This window comes from Anoplopoma fimbria, chromosome 11, assembly GCF_027596085.1.
Source record: "Anoplopoma fimbria isolate UVic2021 breed Golden Eagle Sablefish chromosome 11, Afim_UVic_2022, whole genome shotgun sequence".
In the NCBI taxonomy this organism is placed as follows: domain Eukaryota; kingdom Metazoa; phylum Chordata; class Actinopteri; order Perciformes; family Anoplopomatidae; genus Anoplopoma; species Anoplopoma fimbria.
In genome coordinates this window covers 17,155,259-17,176,735 of record NC_072459.1, presented here as the reverse complement: position 1 = coordinate 17,176,735, position 21,477 = coordinate 17,155,259, and the positions used below count along the sequence as shown (strand labels likewise).

Below are 21,477 nucleotides of genomic sequence, written 5' to 3'. Positions count from 1 at the left end.
CATGAGAAATCACCAGCCCATAAGGCAAGCATGGAGTCTTGGTGTAGTTATAAAGCCAGTGCGGCTCATGGCAGTGTTGTCGAGCAGTTGGATTCTGCAAGTGAGCGTGAAATCAAAGAGAGACGCGAGTACCTCAGCCGGGTTGTGGCTGTTACCAAGTTTTTGGGTAAACAAAATATCCCATTCCGTGGCCATGATGAGGGCATGTCCAGCGACAACCAGGGAAACTTTCTGGAGTGTATGAACCTCTTGAAAGAGTTTGATCCTTTTCTTCAGGCATATTCACCACCATCTCACAGTACATACTTATCACCTTCATCCCAAAATGAGGTCATTCAATGCTGTGCCCAAGAGATAGTAAAAGCTATCAGTCAAGAAATAAAGGAGGCTGGAATGTTTTCAGTAATGGCAGATGAAGCGAGAGATGGCACCACTGAGCAGCTAGCTGTGTGTGTTCGTTATGTTGCTGGGGGGAGTGTGAAAGAGCATTTGCTAGCCATGACAGATTTGAAAGGGTTTGACGCAGAGTCCATTACCACTGCAATTGAAGATCAGCTAAGATTGAATGGCATAGATCATGTGAAGGTGGTTGCACAGGCTTATGATGGCGCCTCAGTCATGAGTGGGACTGTTGGAGGGGTCCAAGCTAAGTTCAGAGAGAACCATCCCATGGCCATTTATGTGCATTGCTATGCACATCAATTGAATTTAGTGCTGTGTTGCACATGTCAAGCCATACCAGAGGCCAGGAATTTATTTGACCTCCTGCAGAATGTGTATACATTCTTTTCAGGCTCCCTTGTTAACCACGACAAGTTTAAGGAGACCCAGAAACAGCTTGGCTTACAGCCTTCTGAGCTGGTACAGCTGTCCAAGACCCGATGGTCGTGCCAGCTGAGGTCAATCAACGCTATGATAGAGAATTTCCCCGCAGTTCTCACGTGCCTGTCCAACATCAGCAACCCCACGGCTGTGGATTTGCATTCCAACCTTGCCAGGTTCACCAAAATTTATCTGTTGATGGTCTTCAAGACTTTTTTTTTGACAGATTCAAGCCAAATGAGAAAGGTGAACCTAAAGACGTCAACCAGCCTGTGGACCTTTGGCAAAAGCAGATGATTTAAATGCGCTGTGTGTGCCATTTCACGGTCAAAGAAATGCGCACTGACCCCAAAGCGACGGAGGTATATGACCGTGCAAAGGCCTTGTGCGAACGCACCAAATCCCTGAGTCATGTGTTCCAAGACAAAGGCAAAAGCAAAGACGCCTGGTGAGTTTCCACATAGTCGAGTCTAGTTGTGGGGCTTTTAAGTGACCTAGGCAATGCTGAAAAATTGAGAACAAATGTTTACCTATTTTTTTGCCTAGACAGGATGATTATCGGAGCTGGAGCAACGAATCCATTTTCATCTCTGAACAGCGTTGTTCTGAAGGGTGTTCAGGCCTGTAACCCAGGCTCGAGCACCTTTCTCAAAGAGGAGGACCTCAGAGGTCTCGCAGATCACTACAATGTTGATCTTAAACAAGAGGAGGTGTGGGTAGCGAAACATTACCTGGACAGAAAGCAGGAGAGCCTGCCAATTACTGACATGCAATGTCTTTTCGGTTTACTCGATAATGTCATGTTCCCTACACTGACACAGGTCATTAAAATATGTCTGACCATTCCTGTGTCCAGCTGCAGTTGTGAAAGGACATTCAGCGTACTGAGACGCCTTCACACTTGGTTGAGGAGCACAATGGGGCAAGATAGGCTTCATCATCTTGCCATCATGTCGGTTGAGCGAGGAGAACTCTCCAAATTAAGCCAGTCACAATTGATCGACAGCTTCGCAAAAATGAAGCAGAGGCGCTACCGTTTACTGTTAAAAAAATGAACAGCTCCCCTATCTTTCTGGCCATGATATACACACCTCATAGGATCATCACCATCACACCATCATAGGATGGTCTGAAATAGAAATGATAAACACAGACATGTATGTATGTAGAGGTGTTTTTTTGTTTTTCCTTTTACAGTTGCACATTTCAAGTTTTCAGTTTTCAAGTTCATGTTTGCTGACAGATATTTAATGAAGATACGCTTTATGATAATAAATAAGTGCTATAAAATATTTGCTCGCGTGCTTGCATTAATTATCTGTGCCCATGCTTTTTTTAAATAAATAATTGCCCCAAATTTTTTTAGCTCGCGCGAGAGCATTTTTTTTTGGTGCCCTATTGTGCCCCTGTATGGTATTGGGTGAGCTGACGATGTCCTCTCCCTCTGAAACGGAAGAGCTTGAGGTGCCCTTCGTGAATGTCTCTGCGTTGATTGGGGACCACAGCTACTTGCCAACCCGCTTTGGTGGCCTAGTGGAAAACGCACTGGTCTACATTGCAGGGTTTGTGGTGCGGCAGGTTTTGAGAAAGCTGTCCTGTGGTGAGTGCCGTGCTAGCCTGGTGACAGATGCTGCACGCGCATCTTTCGACGAGAGCTACCACCTGCTGACTCTGAAGAACAAAGGAGGGCTGATGATTCCTTCAGAGGGGACAGTGAAGGTGGTCAGGTCAGCAGAGCGGTTCATTCGCCAGCGTGCATCAGGGCAAGCTGTCAGTGTGTCTGTGGTCAAGCAGTTTGTCCGGGCTGACATCTGGACAGATGATGTGTTTCTCCTCAAGGAGCACATTCAGGACACACAATTTGGCATTGAAAACCACCACTTTGCACTGTTGTCCTTGGTTGTGTCTGTATTTCACAAGATCAGGCTGCACCACATTGCAAAACTGAGCACGCTGCAATTACAGACTGGCAACAGTCGAAAAAAGCTCAGCAAGACAATACTTTTTAAAGGGTTCTAGCCTAGATTCAATTATTATATTATATCATATATTGTGTGAAATTATATATTGTGTCAATTGCACTGCATAGATGTGAAAATGTTATGAGAATGATTGTATATTATGTCAAATTGTACAAATGTACAAATATATATATATATATTATATAATATGAATATATACCTATACTTAAAATATATTATATTGTTTCACATATTATATATATCATATATATGTTATTCCATTGCACATTATACTGAGTCATTATATTATATTGTATTATATATATGCTATGTTATTTATATTACAGTTCAACTATTGAGATGTGTATATTTTTACTGCTATAGAAATATATAGCTTTTTTTGGTAATGTTGATTTGTGAAATAAATGTGTATTGCCAATTGCACTGTTCAAGGTTTCTTAATGCACATACTTGAAAAGGAACTATTAAACTATGAAAAACACACTGACTGCCAGTTTCTCACTATTTGATGTATGCTCTTTCTCTTAATGATGGTCAATACGTAGTAACTAAAGAAGCACTATTTCGATAGTTTATAGATCTTCTCAGTATTTTCAAAGTGCACGGGCTGTGCAAGAAAAGTGAGCGTTTATCATAGACCCATGCACATGTATGACTGGCGATTTAACTAGCGAGATTCAAAGTAACGTAGAGGCAAATCTTTTTCACACACTTCACGTAGAGCATAAACCCTTGAATACTCCATGAAATTGGTTGCGAAATGTAAAAGGTTATCGTGATTTTTATCCAGATAAACCGCAGCTCCTGGCAACTTGCGCTTGTTTGACACGTCTGACAGACCTCTGGCTTCAGAGAGCTCCCGTAACAATATGGCGGCGCCGCGTTTCGCCGAGGCAACGGGCTGAAGCAGTGGAGGCGGCGTCTACCTATATGATGTCTATGGATACAACTGATGGATCCTTCGCGGCCCAACATATCCCAAGATGCATTGCGTGCCGGTGAAGTTGATTTTTTTTTTAATCGACATGGTCGACCAGCAACTAGAGAATTCACATTTAAATATAATTATTGGGTTTTAACTCAAGTGAATATTTACAGATACAAGTGTTGAAACTAAAAACAAGGGACCTGATCAGATCACACTGATGTTAAAATGATCGGTTAATTTACGTGGCGCTATTAATTAACCAGCTGACACCGGAGCCGCTGCACTATTTACAGCAGCTCGTCCATTTTAATATTTTAACTTTTTTATACTCTTTTATGACAACCGCAGCTGGTTGCTAGGAGACAGGAGCGGCAAAAGGGTGGGGCGCGAAAAGCTGGCGAAAGTAAACAAAATGTGAAACATTTGACTCATTTTTTTTTTTTTTTTTTTTTTTTTTGCTCGGAGTAATTTTATAACTGAGGCTACTCGTTGATAAACTCAAACTAATCTCGACATGCTCCCCACAAACCAAACACACAGGTTTTGGCCTAAACAATAACAATCAAAGTTGATCAATAATATTCAATGAGTGCGAGCGCTGATGGTGGAAAACAATAATATATACAGTGGGTAAGGCGCGGGCCAAATAAAATCAGTCGCGGGCCAAGTTTGGCCCGCGGGCCCCAAATAAACAATAACAATCAAAGTTGATATCTCACGAGGTCAACAGACGTACACTAAAACAAAATAAGGCTTGCTTAAAAAGAATAATTATAAGATGTTCAAAGGAGTTTTGAGGAGAAAAAGTACTGACAAAAGCTGTTGTTCTAAAATAAAAATAACGTTAGCGTGTATAAGCTCCTTAACACTTAACAAGACAGACAACCAACACGGAAAAGATAAGAGAGTGGGCAAGAGAAAAGTTCCCTGTTTTGTCAAAGCAGAGAGGTGTCAAGTCGTAGGGTGCTTTGTTTGGCTTTGTTTGCCCAGATTTCAGATTTCTTTGTCTCTTAGTGTTGGAGGGTTCCTGTTTAGTAAATTGACTAATCCAACATTTTAAACAAATAACCCACATACTTTTCTTCACTATGAGATTAATAAACTTTACACACTTGTATGGATGCAGAAATGGAATTCCAGTTACATACACTTAATACCCAGGCTTTAACAGAGATTATGTGGATCAGAAATATGTATCGGTCATGTGACTTACTAGCATGTAACTGCGACACAAATCTCGTCACTTTGGCACATATCTGTGTTATCACCAATTGACCACTGGATGGCAGTATGGTCACATGATGAGTCTGGTTTGAAAAATATGAAAATGGTTTTAACTCTGTTTTTCACTTCATAAAGACGGGAGAAAGACGTATTGAGAACTCCCCTGTGGAGGTTACAAGCGAGAGAGGGGGGGAAGAATGTCTCGGGTTGTTAGTCACTTCAGGCCTCTCCAACCTCGCTACATCACTTTTGAGAAGTTATATTTCGGGAGTACTTTCGACAATTATCACAATATGTAATATGTCATTTAAACTTCCGGCACCTGTCCCATATTAACTTGCTTTCTACATGACATAACCAAACTTGTGTCATATGCATTCACAGCAATGCCATGCTTTCTGCCTTAGCACTGCCACTGTACCAGCCTACAGGCTCATACTGTGGCAGTGCTTTGACCGAGGGTAGCCATTTTTGATAGGGGCCGGAAAGAGTGTTTAAAGTGAAACATAATAAATTGTGTAGTGTAGCTTTCCAGCTTGCGTGTTTCAGCTTTGTGTCACGGCCAGAAATTAAATTGTATTCCGGTCTGTATTTAGCTCTGTACTAGAACAGTACACTGTCAGATTGTTGGGTGGACGTGAAAATAATAACTGGCAGGTCTAAGTTTTATTCAGGTTTATTCCCACTTTGTTTTTTGTTTTTTTCAAGGAAGCAATTTGAAGACATAATTTTGGGCTCTGGAAATGTGGGATTTGCAGTTGTCATTAGTTTTAAGTAGGGCTGTCTTATTTAATGCATTCATTTTGATAAATGAATCCCAGATGTAACTGTAGGAACAGACATATGCATTTTCAAATGAATGTGTTATAATAACACAATAATGTTTTCTTCCAATTAGCCTGAAAACAAACTTCCTCTTTTTAAAAATAAAATGAAAGGAAAAAGAAGAAACAAATAATCAAAATCAATAGAGTACTGACAGGGTTGCTGTGGCTCACGAGGTAGAGCGCTCGTCCTGCAACCACAAGGTTGGTGGTTCGAACCCTGGCCTCTACAGTCAACGTGCTGAGGTGTCTTTGAGCGAGACACCTAACCCCAAGTTGCAGCCCACTGCTCCTCTGGGATGGGTTAAAATGCAGAGAATTGTAAATTTCCCCACTGTGGGACTAATAAAGGACTGATTATTATTATTATTACAGTCCTGTCAGGGCTAGAGGACTTCTAGCTCGGTAAGAATGACAAACTCATTCCAGTCCATGTCGATGTGTCCTTGGGCAAGACTCTTAACCCTGAGTTGCTCCCGAAGGATGTTGTGGATGTTGTATGAATGTTAGTTAGACTTAAAGTCCTGATGTGCAGGTGGCACCTTGCATGGTATCATCAGTGTATGAATGGGTGAATGATATGTAATGTAAAAGCGCTTTGAGTGGTCGGAAGACTGGAAAAGCGTTAGGGGCCTGTGGGGCATGACCAGATGGTGCTGTTGTACTTTTCCCTATTTCAGACACAATAATGGCAAACTGAACTTTTCACAACATTTTAGCGACGTTCAAATGAATGAAATGTATTCTCTAGAAACGTATTCCTTTGTAGTGTGTGTAACTCTGTCTTTGTGCCTGATGCTGCTTGTGCGTTTCCACTTGGACCTGTCAATGTCAAATTATATTTACTGTGAGGCAACAATACACAATGTTATTGACTTTAAATCTTGCTAGCATAACATTAGCTTTCTGGCTCATAGCTGAGCTAAAGGGTTCGATAACCTTATTGGACCAGAAGTATCTCCTGTTGCCTAGTTGTATCTAAGGTGCGTCCTATTTACTGAAGCGGTAAACAATATTTCCATTGCATAGGAACCATATGGCATGGTAATGATTGTTCCAGGTATAAGGAAACCCTCATTTGAACAAATCCGCATTTAATTCATGCATCAATTAGCAGTAATGAATTACTTAACTGTAGCCGTGGCATGTCAAAAGTTCACATTTTCTATAACGTATCTTCTAGGAGGAGCACTGTTTTACATCAAGGGACCTAGCGGGACGACAAAACTAGAGTGGTTTGTTGTGCAGAGGAAGCCCAACGGGAGCTCACAGTGGCCAGAAAAGAACTAGGGGTGCAATACCCAAACTTTTTTCTGGCCTGGAATGACCAGGGATATTGACATATGGGTAAGAATGTTACCATTGCATGTGTGTCAAGATCTTGGTTTTAGTTTAGTTTGTTTCCTGTTTTATTTTGAAGTTCTCTTCCTCTTGTGTCTTTGTGGTCTTTCCTCCTTTTTTCCGGTGCAGCACCTGTTTGTCATGCTTACCTCTCCTCTTATTTCAGATCACTTAACTTTCGTTCTTTGTGTGTTTTCCCGCCACTGTGATTGTCTGCCCCGTCCCTGATTGAATCCACCTGTGGCTAATTACCTACATCTTCCTGGTGCTCTTGCTACTTTTGTTTAAAATGATACACACACACTGAAAATAACTTTTCTTTGGCTGCAAGTGTAAGCTTGAAAACCGTCGTTCTTCACATTTTTTCTCTGTCAGCGCCTCCTCCGGCCCTAGGAGGGGGAGTCTTCTTCAAAGGAGGACGCTCGGCCCGTGGGTGAGTTGAAGGATCTCCCCATTACGGCAACACTAGTGATTTATAGAACACACACGCCTCATTCCACTGCAGTGTAGGAGAGCCAGTAAAAGATAGGGGTAACAGGGATTTTAAGTTAAGTCTGATTATAATTCGGAGCATGACAACTAGAATATAAAAGACCATTGTAAGAGCTCAATCTGGTCTGCAGGTTTTAAAACTGAGTTCAATTGACATCCCCCTAAAAGGTCTCTCTTAGCGGAGGCTAGCGAGGCAGGATTGGATGAGGTCCGCGGGCGAACCGTCTCTGTCGTACTTCACTGTCGAAGCACAGAGGTGCGTCAAGGCTTTCACCCCGGAGCTCACTACCAGGCCAAGTGGGTGATTCACATAGAGAGGGCTAGTCCTCCACTCCTCTCCCCCTTCTCTCAGTTCTCCCCGGGACCTTTGAAAACTCATGGCTCTCCTTAAGTCAGGGACGGGACGACGTGAGTCTGGGCTGAGGCTGTGTATGGGTACCCACGGGGGTGACCGGACATCGGTACCGGGGACCTAGCCGTATACCCTTGGAGGCTGCAGGCCTGCCAGCCGCGTCCTGTTGGTCCTCCTCGGGCGACACAGGTTATGTTGAACCTGTTCGTCGCAGGCGAGGTTACATGTTAACAAAAGGTTTTCCCGCCCGGTGCGGGTGAAAACGCCTGCCTCCAGTTAAGACCTTGACCGCAGCGGTGGCACACGTCACAACATAATGAACCATACCGGATAAAGTTATCAACACATAACAATAAACACGGCAGGCAAGAACATCATATATTATTAGCTAAATATAAGATTGATGCTTGTGATTGTAGAGTTTTTGATGTAGGTGATGGAATGTTTTTGGAGTATGAGCCTTTATGTTTAAGTTAACAATACACAATAAGGAAGAGACATATTTTTGGGATACATTGCTACTGGATTGGAGTGCAAATTGTGAGTGAGACTTCTAAACACTAAACAAGAAGTAACATAGGGTTGAGTTATTTTAAACTTCGTGACTCTGCTGACAATTACCTGTCTATATAATGTTGGTAGTCAGCTGATTTTTGATTGATGAATATGGGAGAGGTAGGAGGACCAATTAAAGCCAAGGTAAGTAAAAAAGTAGGCCAGCAATTTTGTATTATAGTATAATAGTAGTATTATACAACTGCATTATATAAATAATCTGTAACATGTATTCCATTACTCTATTAAGTAGGGAATTTTGTTGGTGTATATTAGTAACCTACTTTATGTGTGGTTGAGCCTTGGTGAGATACATAACAAGGTATGTTTACAGAGCTATAACAGAGCTGTAAGGAATCATGCTAAATGTCAATTAAACTGTCATATGATATAAGGAATCATATGAAATATTTATATTAACTATAATAAAAATTAATTATATACATATATATCCTGGAACTATCTGAAGTCTATATGAATCACGTGATATTTAAGCATTTTGAACTTCCGTTGACAGGACTCTCTTTAAAGGGGTCTGGTTTGCTGCACCAGAATGCAAAACTTGCCGTGGACACACTCAGTCACGCACAAACGCAGCCACATGTGCAATCGATTGATCCCCTAGTCCAGGTAGTTACAAGCTGAGGATCCTGCACTTATCAGAGGATCATAAAAACAAAACAATTGATTTTCTTTTCCCATTTAGATTTAACTATAGATTTTCCATGACAAAAAACTTAACAAGACAGACACTATGATAATACAAGGACATAGCTATCCTACAGACAAGACAAACTAGTTGAAGTAGCAAGGCGGAGGGTTACAGTGTTAAATAATTTTATTCATGTGTTTCTTTTAAGACAAAGTGTGGCATGATTTAGTTTTTCCAGCAATGACCTTATGTGTCTCATGAGTAATTCCCTCCCTTAGCCATATATGACAGGGAATATGCAGCATCTTCCATGCTTTCTATCTTTTGGGTCATAAGAATGATGCGTTTGTTTGCAAGGCTACAATTTATTTGTGCAGATTTACAATTGACGCCATTGGGCTTGATGCCCAGCATGTAGCTGGACATAGAGCTATGTTCGGGTTTAAGATCTTTTAGAGCATCTCTAACTACATCCCAGTGGGTACTTAACAGTTGGACTGAACCATAGAGAGTGTAAATGGTGCCCACCCCCCACAACCAGGCCTGTGTAAGCCTGAGAGGGTTTAAGGCTTCTTCTTAAATCATTTCTGAAAATCAAATTATGGAATTGACGTAATCTGATGTAAGTCTTTGCATAGGTATGTATGTTAATCAACGGGTTACCGCCTGAAAAAGGCGAATTTTTGTGGATTAAGGAATAATAGATCAAAAAAAGACAATGGTCTACAATTAGTATTGAAGGCTGTATGCACCACGAGGCATGAAGAACATAGGTAACAGGTTGATAGTATTGGTCTATTCTTGTCCTAATGCTCGGTATTTACCTGCCACCACAACATTCACATCATAGACAAGTACAGCCAACAGCACTTCATTTTCTAAAGAGAGCAATGTGCAGCCTGCAGACAGGGCTTGGTAGTAACAGGTGAGTGTTGTAATTTGTGCTGTAAAATCCAAGCAGATAATAAAAAGGCTGCCATGTATGTCATCCACCTTCTGTTCCTGTCTTCTCTTTCAGTAAAAATTTCCTCCTCCATTTGGGTTTCTGGGAGAAAGAGGATGCCAATTTGGGGGTTTTCATATGCTTTGTTTTACTACTCCCCCTTACAGGTAAGGTTGCCATTCTAAATTTGTCTTTTTGTCAAAATGAATCTGAAAAGACCAAAACCAACAATGCGTTGGTCTCTCAATACTTTTTGTCTGTGGCACTTAAGCCACTGGTACATGCTAAAGACATAGCTTGAAAGATCAACCCCATTGTGACACTAGATGATAGGCAAAAATAATGGCAAAAAAAAAGTTTTTCCATTAAGAGGTGCACATAGAAAGTAAAGCTGGGAAAAGTGGTATTTACCCATGGACCAAAGTTAATACCTGACTTTACAATTTTCACTTTTACTTGACATCATGGACAGCTGAAAAATATTTATATGTATTATATGTAACACCCTCAGAATAACAACATGCCCAGATTGAAAATAAAAACAAACAGTGACTGTTGTTCCTGGCTTCAATTATTACACAGCAAAGTGCCCTTTTGTATTTGTTCATTTATTATATTTGTCCGTCTTACAGTGATTTGTCCCCAAAAAAGAGACAGTTATTAAAATTACAGCAATGGTTGGCTGCTTTTCATTGCTTTAAGTGAACTGATTGGTCCAAGTTGTTCTATAGAAGGGAATGCAGGGTTAGATTCAGCTGCATCAGTTCTTCTCATTATTTGAGACACCAGGGGCTAGATGCAGAGAGCTCTGTGTAGGATCGTGAACACATTTGTTTGGTCCAATTTATGAGACATACCCTAATAAACTGTTTGCATATCTGATAATGAAAAATAATGGCGACTGTCCTTCAATGAAAAATAGTATTTCATTTAAGCAAATTCCACAAAATGGTTTACGTTCCCATGACAAAGCCCTCTAGTAACCGAGTAATTCTGATTCTTGACCATTAAGAGCAAAGACATAATGTGTCTGACTTCAACATGGGCGACCACAGTCAATGCTGGATTATTTGAACCATAACCACAATCATGCCATAAGCATAAAAAATTGTGGATTTTACTGTTTTTTTATTGCTTATTTATAATACTTGTTTTTTATTTCATTTTATTTTTATCTTGTCTTTCTTTTACTATGTCTCTTGTGTGCACTTTACCCTATGCTGCTGTAATCCTGCAAAGTTAGTATTGCAAGAATAACAACAAAGTTCTCTTATACTTAATGAAACCGTACTTTTAACTCGATCATCTTTTACTAAACCTTACCGTTGTTGTAAGAGCCATTTTGTTATTGTTTTGTTTAGGTGTAACTACTACCACTAGGGGGGCGTAATAGTGGTCTCAATTAGACAAGGTCAATATAATCAGTGGGGTTACCTGAAACCGGTGTTACTGATTGGGAGACAGTTTTTGACCCTGCTTTAGTGAATTTGAAATATGTTATGATTTATTTTGTGTAGGAAACAGGAAATACATGTATGACAGAGAAAGTGGCTATATTCTGTTAGTGTTTGGAAAACCTGCGAATGTACACAAATAAATTGCATTTAATTTGGAAACTGGACTTTTCGTCATTTATTGTACGCGTCGGAACAAAAGCAATCAGTAACCACAGTGGCCTTTATTTAAAGGCAACGGGGTCACTACAGTTATTTTTGTCTTAAACCTTACCAAAATGTAACCACGGCGGGGTAATAACAGAAAACACTTACATGTGTTGTATTGGCAAAAATACTCCAGTAACTCCAAAGCAGTTGTCAACTATGCACGCCGATGGCTCTAGTGTTTAAACTAACTTTAATTCATCACAAGCACCTATAAACCATAATTTGATGTGATTGCATTATCATGTCATGTGTGTAAACATTCTTAACCCTTTCATCCTTAAAGATTTTTTGGTGCTTTACGATGCTTGTCCATAATTTCCATTTGACAATTTCAATTTGATAAAATGGATTCCTGAGATGGTGGTACATGCAGTTCTAGCTGCATGAACTGACACATTTATTTGCAAACATGAATTATTTTGGTAATTTGTGTACAATTGCTTATTGTTTGTACAGCAAAAATAACTATTCTACAGTAAGGCGATGGTTGAAGTTGATCCACCACATCTGACCAAATATGGTCTTAGGTACATCCATGGTTTTATGTGGCCAGAGTGTGGGCCAGGATCTGTGGCTTCGTCAATGGAAACCTGTGACTGGCAGAATACAAACAGTACTCCACCAGGGAATTCTCATCTTCAAGATTTAGGAAAGTCCTCTGACCTCTTATGAATGCTATAAATAGCCACATTACTATGTATAGACCATAGACTGTAGATAAGATGTGGACGTAGTCATCATGACCCCACCCATTGGTTTTCTGGACTGGCGTTATGAAGCCACAAGTTCAGCAATTTTGCCCTCGCCGTGTTGTTTTCTTGCAACTGATGAACGGAAGTTACAATATTTGAAATGCGAAGGAGTGACGTAGTGACACCGTACACGGCTCTGGTAGCAGCAGGGATCTGTCAATCACAGTAAGCCTGCCCTAAAGCATACAAATATGGTCTATTTTACTCTAAATGGGACCATACTTTACTAAAAGAACATCATGCTGTATTGAAGAAGACTTGACTCTAGCAGTTGAGGGAATATGCTCTGCTCCTTTTTTGCTCTGTCTCTGTTCGCTATCTTTTCAGCAAAGAACATAAACCATACAAGAAAGAAAGTTGAGTCAAAAACAATACATTTTGGTTAACTTTACCTAGAACTGTATTATATTAGAGGTTAATCTATATAACAAATGTTTCTAATAACAAGATACACTGCGGTCTCCCAACACATATTTCTTTCTCTATCTTTCAATCACACACATACCGACATAATTTGCATCATGTATTAGATCATTGTGCATGAATATACTTAATGTGGACCGGCTTTCGAACTAAAAGAAAAACATTTTAATATATTTGTTTCAACTGTCATGTTACAGAGCTGCCATGGCCATGTCTCCTGTTATTCCTTGTGTTTCATGTGTTTTCCTTTGCCCTTGTGTCTCCTGTGCTCCCTTGTTTGTTTATCTCTCTGTGTGTGTCTGTGAGGTGAGCGTGTCACTCCTCTCACTCTCCCCAGCTCCCTGATTACTGTCAAGTATACTCACCTGCTCCAAGCCACACACCTGCCATCAATCTACTCATCCACTCTGCAGTATATCAACCCCGGTCATCCAGTCACTCACCGCCAGATCGTTGTTTCAACCACAGTGGTAGAGCACGCTCCAGGCCTTTATGTATTGTGCTTTCGAGTATTCTTGCCAGTTTCTTTGGTTCCCTCTAACCTTGTTCTCCTTGTGCTACAGGACCATTACTCACCTGCCTGCCGCTCCATTCACCTCCTTGCCTGCCGCTCAGCCTCAGCCAGCCATCCACTACCCATCTGCCCACGACTGCCAAACTTCTCCCCTCCTTCCACCTCCATTCTCCAGATAACCCTACCAATAAACCCTGTTCACTATTCCTCCTCTCCGAGTTTGTGTTCTGCATTTGGGTACCCCCCCCCCCCCGTAGACCGTAACAAGAGCACATCATTCTTAGTTCGTCATTGCTGTTGTCGCAACATTTTTTTCATTCAACTCAGATAGACAGTACAGTAAAAATACAGACACCTTTCAGGTGGTAAGATAGTCTCCAAAGCAGAACTTGCTCTCCCTGCTTCTCTCATCAGCATCACTTTACTATAGTAAAAAGACATGTAAACACCCATATATAAATATATAACTTGACACAAAGATTGGATATGCATAAATTAATTCTACTTACACTTCAGTGGCCAGTGCCGAAGGAAATGACAGCTAAAAGAGCAGGAGTGAGTCACCGTGAATATGTCCGAATCAGGCCAATTGAAGCAAGCGTTGTCAGAACCAGGACACAGAGCCTTAACCTGACCTGCCAGATGGTGTTTACACAAAACCATTGGAGAAGTCATCATAGGAAACTGTTTGGAAAAGGGCAGGCACTGTCAAAAATGACGTGGCATGTGATTTGATGAACCATCTTTCAATCAAATTTACCAAAGTGAGTAAGGAGAAGTGTCAGGCAACCTTGGAAGGACAAGAAGAGCAAAAATATCTATTTTATGAAGAATAGCCTTCAGTGCCGCTCTTTGCTTTACTTTAAATTAAGAATTACTCTTTACTTCTGATATAACTGATGCTATGCAGCATAGCCAACCTCTTCAGGAGCCGCCATTGTTGTACTGAACAAATAGTCGCCTCTCTGTGTTGTCTCGAACACATCTAAGCCTTTGCTGTAGCTGACAGTAGCTCTTCACACGATGGTGAATAGTCTGTGCTCTGGCTACTTCTCCCCAAACGTATTACTTGATGCTTGATAAGATGAATTTTTGTGTGGTTTGTGATCTCTGGCGTGACCTTGTGACATTGCTTGACACCAGCTGCCGTGAAAGACACATTAATACCTATATGTTTGGAATCAAATATTCAGCAATCACGTATGGGTGTAATGTAAAGGTTTCCATATCTTGATCAATCTCACACAGTTGCTTCTTGCTTTCACATCTCCCCTCTCTTACATTTCTCGTTCTTCCTCGCTCCTGAGTGTTTTCCACACATCCTCAGCTTCACACGCACACATTTTCTCTCTTTTCCTATCTCCTCTCTCACCTACACTCCCAGCAGCCAGTCCTTCCTCCCCTGTTTTCTTCCTCTTCCTTTTCTCATTTTTTCCTACCACCCTCTGTTACACAATCTCTTTCTTAGATGTCTCATAAGCATTCAGTTGGAGTACATTCTGTTCCTGTTGCCCCCCCTAGCACACATCCAGCACACAATCCCCCTCCATCTTACTCCAGCCTGCCATTGTATCCTAGAAACCTGACTTTACTAGTAGTAGTAACATCAGTCTGGCACCTACTCATACTGTGCATTTTAATTTTTGTAGGTTAATAGCAGATGACTCGTCGCATTATGAAATAAATTCAGCACTAGGACAAATGACCTGCTTTGGTTGCGGTTACTTTTATTATTTTTTGGTTATTTAACTATTAACCTATCCTATGAATCTATCCACCATTAAAGTGGCCTTGAACAAAACGGGAACAAAAGCATAGTTTTAAAATTGGCTTGTAAGGCCTTTACCAGAGTAAACGATCTTGTGGCGTAGTGGAGAGCAAGGTAGTTCTCCAATCAGAGAGTCGGTGGTTCGATGTGTCCTTGGGCAAGACACTTAACCCCAAGTTGCTCCCGAAGGCTTGCCATCGGTGTGGACTGGATGTTGCATGAATGTTAGTTAGAGTCTGATGGTGGCACCTTGCATGGTAGCCTGTCATCAGTGTGTGAATGAATGAATGATATGTAATATACTACTGATTGTAAGTCGCTTTGGATAAAAGTGTCTGCTAAATGACTGTAATGTAATGTAATCTTTGATTTGAATGCAAAATGTATTGCAATCGAAATTTTAACACATATTCCCTTCTTCAGTTTACCACAAAACAAGATTTAAGGATTCAAAGAAACTTTCTAGGTTTAATAACCATAAATGACTATGCTTCAATGCATGAATGTGCCAAAGGAATTATTTAAGCAAATTATTTAGAGATTCTAGTCTTTTTGCTTGGCATGATAAATTAAGTTTTAATAACTTGGTTCGGGAACAATGACCACACCCTGAACATATCTCATTTCATCTGCACAAAGTATTTAAGCATGGCGGACCCATTCACTTCCTCTTTGACTCTGTTTCCACATGACGTGAGAATCGCGAGCAAAACAAACATAACTAACAAGAAACTCTAAACCGCTTACCTGGCATCATGGACCAGGAACTCTCCCTAAATCCTTCCGGCAACGAGCTGTTCGAAGAACACGGGTTAACTCCCGAAGTCCCGGAGCTCCAACCTTTTCCCACCATCCTTCGTCGCCAGCAACCTCGGCTCCGTTCCACCATCCACGTTCCTCGTGGCTCCCTGCATTCGTCCCCGGACAACTCCGAGGTCGTCGGTCCCTCGCCTTCCATCAGCCCCAGGGGGAGAACTCAACTTCAAACCCGACGCTGTTCTCCCACCCACTTGAGATCCAGGCGCTCGATTGACGGGCAAAACCGCCCGACCCTCCTTCACCACGCCGACTCTCCAACAGCCCCAACATGTCCCACATCTCCAAGTGGACGTACTCACCCAGCGCAACATCCCGTTCAATAAGTCCGACAGAAATTAAAAACTATACAAACTTTTCACGGACTCCCAACACAACAACACTCTCACTCGGCAAACCTTCCAAGCACTTCCGGATTCCCGACGCTGCGTCAGCCGCTATGCCGATGACGTCACAACGCATCCGACGGCCGGAGAAGCCCAGTCAGCCACAGCAGCCCTTCCAGAGGGCCAGGTTGTGTTGCAGCAAACTCTCTCTGCCCCAGAGACATCACATCCTGCAATTGTTTTCCCCCAATCTGCACTATCAACCCACGCACATGCATCCCTTCAGCACAACATCCTTTCCTCTTCTCTCCCTCCTGCCTTTCCTTCCTCATCTACCTTGGCCAACTTTGCTCCGCCCAACATCAATCCAGCTACCTCAGCTGCTCAGACAGCTCCAACAGCAGGGGCCCATAGCGGAGCAACCGGCCAAAACCCCTTCTTTCCTCCTGTTTCCGCTTTTCCCCCTCCCCATCAAGCTCAAACAGCCACTCCCCACCCGCTCCAAGGAACTCACAACAGCTGAATTCGCCTATTCTTTCTCCCTTTTCCATGACACCATCTGCTCGGTTTTTCCAGACCGCAGGCCTGAGCTGGATGACTACTTGTCGCTAATCCTAGACCTGGCCTTGAGGTTCGGCGGCAACGGTTTTTACACCTATCATGTCCTCTTCGCATCCGAAGCTGCCGCTCACGTGTAGCAGTTCAATCAAGGAACTTACTGGGGTACACTAGCTGTGGCTGTACCTGGACCGTGGTCGTGCATCCTGCTACGGCCCTGCTGACACCGACTGCTACCACCATTATTATTACTAGTCACATTACTATTACCTGTACCATTAAGCATTTTAGCTTCACTTCCACCCTGAAGCCCTTTTGCTTTCTCGTTCTGCAGGTTTCCATGAATCGTTGTGGTACCTGGACCGTAGTCGTGCCTCCTGCTGTGAGCCGACTGACACCCACTGCTACTTCGATTATTATTATTAATCACATTACTATCCCTATTTTCATAACTATAATTCTACTGTAATAATTGCTGCTGTTATTATAAGTAGTCTTATTATATGAATCATTTATGTCATATACATTGAATGTGTTGTATCTCTGTTATGCTGTTCATCCTGTACACATGACATCTATTGCATTCTGTCCATCCTGGGATAAGGATCCCTCCTCTGTCGTTCTTCCATAGGTTTCTTCCTTTTTTCTCCCTGTTAAAGGTTTTTTTTAGGGGAGTTTCTCCTGTGCCGATGTGAGGGAAGGACAGAGGATGTCCCATGTGCACAGATTGTAAAGCCCTCTGAGGCAAATTTGTAATTTGTGATTCTGGGCTATACAAAATAAACTGAATTGAATTGAATTGAACTAGACCCTGAATTGTATTGCAGAGTCTTTGCAGCTCGCTCCTCCCTTAACTGAGAGTTCTGTGGCGCACCTTCCCATCCAGCAACCACATGCACCCTCACAGCCCCCTTGCCTTCTACCTCCGCTCCTAGAAGACGGAGCCCTACCAGTTACCACAGCCTGCCTCCATCAATCCCCCCACCATCCATCATCCCAAAACCAGCCACCAACTGGTGAGAATGGTCTGTAATAATTTCAATGATTTAGGATGCAGCACCTCTAGCTGCCGCTTCTTTCACACCTGCTCCTTCTGCGGAGGGGCCCACTCCAGACCAACCTGTCCCCACAACCCCACCAAGCACAGCCTCTGTAAGTACCTCAATACACCAATCAAGGTCCAAGCTCTAGCTTCCGCCTTACAGAACCACCCAGACTGCCAGTTCACTAGCTTCCTAACACAAGGTTTCACACATGGCTTCCACCCAGGTTTGCAGGTTAAACCAGAATATTCCTATACATGCCATAATTTGAAATCAGCCATCTCCAAGCCCGACATAGTTGACGAACTCCTGGCTCAGGAAGTCAAAGACTCTTTCATGATCGTCCCACCCAATAGCCCACCTTTCCCCATATTCAGAATCAGCCCCAGTGGCATAGCTACTAGGAAATACTCAGGGGAAAAAAGAGACTTATAATAGACCTCTCATCCCCCCACGGCTCTTCCATCCCAAGCATCAATAGCCTAATCCCGAGCCTGGACTACTCCATGCAGTACACCACAATCAACAACGCCGCATCCCTCATTCGCCTTGCAGGTCAAGAAGCCTGGTTGTCTAAAGCAGATATCACCAGCGCCTTCAAAGTACTTCCAATCCACCCCGAATTCGGGCATCTTTTTGGTGTCCTTTGTAAAGGCTCATATTACTTCGCAGTGCGCTTTACCTTCGGGTGCAAGAGCAGCCCAAAAATCTTCGACTGCTTATCCGAAGCACTCTGCAGGATCCTGATCAACGTTCATAAACTTCCGTACGTCATCCACCTCTTAGATGACTTCCTCACCGTCACGCCACCTTCCTCACCCCCAGCACACGGCCTCAACACTTTAACCTCAGCGCTCAAGGAACTCGGCGTTCCTCTTTCTTCAGAAAAAAACGTAGGCCCCAGCACCTCCCTGGAATTCCTCGGCATCACCCTCGACTCAGTTTCATTCCAAGCATCCATACCTACCGAAAAAATGAATCGGATCTCCTTACTCATTTTAAATTACCTCTTGGCCCCCAAATGCACCAAACACCAACTCCTTTCGCTGTTAGGCCACCTCAACTACGCCATCCGCATCATCCCCCAAGGTCGATCTTTCTTGTCCCACCTCCTTTCAGTCGCCGCCTCCGTCCCAAATCTCCACGGCCACGCCACACTGGATGAAGCATGCAAAACGGAGCTAAAACTGTGGCACCAGTTCCTTTCTCATGGAACGGCATCTCCTTTTTTTTACGACGACCACATCACCAAGCCGGAAGACATCCAGCTTTTCACAGATGCAGCCCCCTCCATCGGCTTCGGCGGCTTCTACGGCAGTAAGTGGTTTTCAGCCGAATGGCCGCACAAATTCTCATCCCTCACTCCTTCTTCGGCAATCTCTGAAATGTACCCGGTAGTCATAGCAGCCATTCTTTGGGGCCATGAATGGTCCAAAAAGACTATCGCTATATATTCAGACAACAGCGCCGTCGTAGACATCATCAACAAAGGACGGTCACATTGTCTAGACATAATGCAGTTCATGCCTAGACTCACCTTGGTTTTGGCCCAGCAGTAATTCATCATCCGAGCCTATCACATCCCAGGTCACAAAAACTCCATAGCTGACTCACTTTCTCATTTCTCGTTACAGAAATTCAGACGATTGGCACCGGCCTCAGACCCTCTGCCAACTGCATAACTTGGTTCGGTAACAATGACCACGCCCTGAACATATCTCATTTTCTCTGCACAAAGTATTTAAGCATGACGGACCCATTCACTTCCTCTTTGACTCTGTTTCCACATCCCTCCCCCCCAACCCCCTTTTATTTCTTTACCATTTATCTATTATTTCTCCCCTTCTTTCTCTCTCTTTCACAGGTTTACAGGAACAACGGGGGACTCGGTGCCACCTGACCTTCCAAAGAGACAGCCCCCACCCAAGAGTCTCCAATCCCCCTGTTCCTGCCAGCCACCAGACACCATCGCTCTCTTCTCAGCATCAGTCATCAACCTTCTTTACCCTCCCTGCTTCTCTACCCTACATCCCTCCTTCCCTTACCCTCCATCCCTTACCCTCATCCCTTCTTCCCACGAGCCCTTCCCTACATCCTTCACCCCTCGACCCCTACCCCTTCATCCCTCGACCCTTATCCCTTCATCCCCTCATCCCACAACCCTCATCCCTTCCCCCTTCGACCCCATTCCCCTTCCCTAACCCATCCCTCTGACTCATATTCGTAATAAATCATTTATAACCTATATCGTTATAAGCGTGGTCTTTGTTAGTGAATAAAAAAATAGGCCTAAAATTGTTAAGATAAGCTATTCCAACACTACAAGATAAGCTATTCCAACGCTATTCCCTAGAAAATTGCCATTTAAAACAGAGCGGTTAAAGTTACTTTGAGGAGTTTTTAACTGGTTCTGAAATAGTCTTTAATCAGGATGCCTCTATATCACCTAAATTAGTTAATGAGACCGTCAGCGAGAAGATTTGCTATTTTTATATATATATACATATATATTCTGCTTGTCATCAGTGCCACAGGGTCCAATGCAACACAAAATCAGATGAAATCATACAGGTTCACGAAAAAGTCCTTCAAGTCAGACTCCAAAGGGGCTTATGGCAGTGACCAGCCAACCACAGACAGACCAATATCCAGCTTCCCTGCTGCCTTCAACCTGCAATCAGAAGATCCTGTGGGAGGAGAGCTCCGTGCCCAGCAGAAGTATCTCCACTATGCTGAAGGCCCGGTCGGTACTAGGCCCGATGTGAAATCTGGTATTTGAGAAAAAAATACATTTTTAAAAGTATATATTTTCATATTGTCATAATACTGCCTTCAATGTCCACAGCAGGGTACGACCTCTCCCTGCTTAAAAAAAACAGCTTAGGTGACCAGCATCACCAGCATATTGCATACAGTTTATACCAGGCCTGGTGACTTTTGTGGACAGCAAAACATACTCTCTTAGACTCCTCTCCAACAATGTATTTGTAACCCAGATTGACACGGCCGGCTCCTCCACAGTTAAGGCATTGACGATAACTGTGATTTTTAAATACAAATTGAGTAAAAGATGTCTTCTTTATGTGGGAATCTGGGTGATTGGCGCAGCAGCACCATCCCTTGACATAGTCACATGACAAAAGGTTAATCAGGAAGTGATAAAAGACAGCCGGTTTCAGTAGAGATCACCTGGAACGTACTAGACACACATGTTGTGGTGGACTCTCCTGTTCACGAAGGTATGTAAACCTACTGTCGCACCGTTTGCAATGAGCGCAGCATAAGGTAGATTTTGTGGCTTTGATCCTACTTGGGTGATCGCCAGATGTGAGCATTACGTGCGTCCAAAACTGACGGTGATGTGGCATATAACATTGAATGTCCTCGACCAGTGCAAGTCTTTTGTGTCTGTTATGCTTCTATGATGTCTTGTCTGTGTGCCATCGATGCTTGACATGTTTTAGCATTTTTAACCTGTGTTAAACAGCACCTGAAAAA

At 42.7% G+C, this 21,477-nt stretch overlaps 1 pseudogene; it reads left to right on the top strand.

Annotated features, from left to right (window-relative positions):
• Positions 1-17,958: 17,958 nt before the first annotated feature.
• LOC129098374 (uncharacterized) lies at positions 17,959-19,661 on the top strand (annotated as a pseudogene).
• The last annotated feature ends 1,816 nt before the right edge of the window (positions 19,662-21,477 follow it).